Genomic DNA, 4,106 nt, shown 5'->3' with positions numbered 1-4,106 from the left:
TCTCCTTATCTGAGTGCAGGCACAAGTTGTTAGCTTTTGCAAGCTCTGTGGGCTTCTCCATAATCCATTCAATACCAATAAACTGCCAGCTATCTTCCTACCAGAAACTGCTGGGGCTGGTTGGAACCTAGCTCTGCATGGTGAGCTATCGGAACTGCGGGCTACAGCATCGTCCTGGCAGTAAAACGGTCTCATTCCCCACCCAGACTGGAAATTACAAAAGCCCTTTCCTGCCTTGGAAGGCCCAGTGGTCACACTGCCCGATTCCACCTCTGCTTAGTGTCATTCTAGAGCCCATGATTCTGCTCAGCTGGGGTTCTCTTGCTCTCCTTCCTTGGAAAGGGTCCGCACGCTACTCCTGCCTCCCTCCTTTATTCCCTCCTCCCAGTACACAGGGAGAAGCTTCCCCATGGGAACAAAGAATCAGAATGTAATAGGATTTTATGCGTATTTGATATCATTCCACTTTGTTGTGGGAATGAGCCATAGTTCAAAGTAAAGGAAGTTCTAGGTATTGCTACAAAAAAAAACCTCCCGTCTGAAACCCTGGGAAGTCACTGCCTCAGTATAGACCAGATGATAGACATGGTGACTCTAAAAGTTGGTTTCAAACCTCCTAGCACTCTGACCCATAATGGCCAATGGTCATGGATGATGGGAGTTGTAGCCCAACATGTGGAGAATATTACATCAGCTGCCCCGGTTCAGACAATGCCAAGGTAGATGACCAATGGATAATCTGTGATACGTTTAAAAACCTGTAAAAATCAATTTTCGTGTAGAAGCAAGTACCAGTGGGAAGAAGAGAGTAAATGCTAATATTGGAAGTGTTCTCATTTTTACCGAGGTGATTCATGGACCACATTGCTGCAGTGGTCGTATCAAAGTCTATTCCATACTTCAAGCAATGCATTTCATTTATGACAATCAAGCAGATTTCATGTTGTTGTACCATGCCATTTAATGACCTACTTATTCAACTATTGAGAAAAGCCACTTCAGTTGTAGTGACATTTCTGTACTTCCTGCTTTATTTTGGCATCTTATTCACTGAACTTGATCCACATAATGAAGCTGAACACACAGTAGCACACAACAGAACAAAGCAAGTTAAAATTCAGAGATCTTGTCCTCTTGGGTGGTATAAATCTGTGAAGAGGCTTCGTTGTTTGGAGGCAGTGAAGCCAAGTCCCCAAAAGACAAAGGTGTTGTGTGTTATTTATTCAAATGTATTTAATCACCCAATAATTGGAAAGTCACTTAAATGAACCAAGACCCTATACACACACACACACACCATCTGTTAGGAAGAAACTCTCTATATAGCCTGTTTTATGAGAGTCTTTTAATTTCAAATGCTTCTATATATAGGTGGGCAATCTCTAGGGCACTACAGTAGCCTCCATGGATACTCCTTTCAAGAAAGAGAAATAGTTCTTCCATAATGGAATCTCTGCAAAGAGATAAAGTGAAACATTTGGATAGATTCCTACTTTCTTATTTTCCCAAGGAAGTGGTTTCATGTGCATGGTGTCAGGGCTGGAGTCCTGCAATAAAGGAAGCAGATCTCCGTTGCCGGCGAAGTTAACTCTTTATTCAAGAAAACAAGCATACAACTCAGCCTAGTGGTGTCAGCAGCTCTTCCTGGTAGGACTTGCCCAGTTGCAAGGCGGAAGATCCCAGCCTAAGGCCCTTCCTCTCCCGGATGTTTTCCAAGCAGTCTCAAACTGCTTTTTATGTGCAGTAATGTGCTAACTCAGTTGTTGTTGTTGTTTAGTCGTTTAGTCGTGTCTGACTCTTCGTGACCCCATGGACCAGAGCACGCCAGGCACTCCTGTCTTCTGTCTTCTGACAGGAGTGCTAACTCAGAGGCCCCAGTAATAAGTTTTCACTCTAGTAAAATTTGAAACCTATTCTAAATCATAGTTGCAGCATCGCTTATGGCAACCCCAAAGTTCCGCACCCAGTGTGACCAAACCAGTCACACTCCCCTAAATCTGCCTCTACTGTTGGCCCTGGCTATAGAGTTCTAGGTTCCTCTAGATGCTAATACTATATACATGGATCTATAAATGTGCTTGTGAGTCGAGGACCCTAACCCGTGTAGTGGAGAAATAATGGACACAGACACAAGTATTTTAGGTTAATGGGCTGAAAAAGGCCACATCTTTTATTGGTTACAGCATGTGAGCGGTATTGACTTAGGCATTGGATCAAACAACCTATATCCGACCCCAGAGGGGGTCATTTGAAGGTTAACAACCAGTGGGAGGAGCTTGTTGATGCAAATACAACTGGAATCTTCCCCTGATGTCACCGGGGGTCGTGCCATGGCCCTAGCCACCAGCAGGGCATCGGACAGGATCCATGACCGCTGGAATACCCAAAATGGGGCGGGATAGGTGATGGCCACACCTCGCCCCCCAACACACAACACATATTCCAATGCCTAACCACCAAAACCGGAAAAGTTGTGCCGAATTGCTACGAGGTAGCTGAAAAACCAAGAGGCTGGTGCCAATTTAGCCAAATGGACAAAAACTCCTACCAGGCCCCCTGGGCAACCAGGGTGACCAACCAAGGTCCATAGCAAGGTCCACAGCACAAACCTAGCCTAAAGGGTGGGCGGGCGGGTGATCCGACATCTTCCAGGAAGCAGAATGAGGTGCGGAGGCTACCGCGGCCACTTAAATGCGCTAAACCCCGCCCCCAGGCCAACCCTATTGGCTGGCCCACTGCAGGGAGGGGCAGCAGCTGGGGAGATGATGCAGGGGGCCAAACACACACCCCTGCTGACGGGGGAACGGTTCCCGCTCACAACACCTCCCCTCTGGGAAGAGGAGGGGCTTGGCCACAACCAAGCACTTTTCGTTTTGTTTGATACTCTCCAACATTCCTCAGAAGGACATTTTACAAACATCTCTATATCTCAGTGAAAGGTGTGGAAGAAATCCTCCTATTCTTGTTCCAAGCCAGGGTCATGGTGGTTGGGAATCAGACTCACCATGAACTATAAGATTGCTGTTTTGTAAACCTTTCCATTCTTCAGTGTTTGCTGTATCCTCATCCTTATCTCAAAGGAAGAGGTTAGCATGAATCACACATTTGGGCAGGTCATCAGGGCTGGGCTAAATTTGCCTCCTCCCAAAACTGAGTTTGGGTCCTGGCCAAATATCAGCAACTTTAGTTAACCAGATTCATCACACACACCCCTGTTATTTATTTCTTTTTAAACGATCATTTGCCACTAGTTTCAAAGACTAGATTAATGGTTTCAGCAGTTTGATTTCTGTTTAATTGAACATATTTTGAACAATAATTTTTATATGTTCGGTGAGTCTTTTATGAATTACAATCAGGGATTAAATAATTGCAAATTCCTGTATTAAATTGCCTGATTCACATCTTGACAAATGTGCAGATAAGAATTTAGATAACCACTGGATTTTGTACTCTTCGAATTTGTAAAAAGTTATCACTCATTTAAAAGTCTCGAAGTATGCACGTAAGTAGCGGCAGCAAGACATGAACACCTACAGTCAATTAAAAGTTGATTTTATTCCAGAAAAAACATGCCACTTGTCCGGAGCTCTCTGCCCCCGTGACTTATGGCTACCCTGATGATGACTCAACTAAATCCTCAATGTTGTTCCTCTTCCTCCGGAAACAACACATGAAAACGAATCTCTGCCGTCACTTCTGTGATGTAAATTTCCCCTTTTCTTGTCCCCTTCCCCTCCTGCGTTCTTGCACACTGAGAGGCTTGGAAACTGGCTCAGACAAGCTATTGTCTGATAACTCCTGTGTTTCTCTGGGCTATGAAGTCCTCCCTGTACTTCCCTCTGGTCATCCCCTAACAATTTTCCCTTCATGCCCTGGGCTGCTGTCCAAGTCTGGCAGCTGCTGTTGCTCACTTGCTGGCTCCAGCCTGACAATGTAGCTATTTTTAGAGAAAATACTAATTTGAATATTATGGCATGGATTTTGAGAGGTACCTTTCACAATTAGTGTGGAAATAAAACAGAATTGTGGGTAAAAGCAAGCAAAAGTGAAATCTCCAGTTATAACAGGGTTATTTCTAATTAAGGATCTGACGTACACAAATA

The sequence above is a fragment of the Podarcis pityusensis genome (assembly GCF_964106645.2).
Source record: "Podarcis pityusensis genome assembly, chromosome: 10".
In the NCBI taxonomy this organism is placed as follows: Eukaryota; Metazoa; Chordata; class Lepidosauria; order Squamata; family Lacertidae; genus Podarcis; species Podarcis pityusensis.
Note: the sequence above shows the minus strand (reverse complement) of the source record.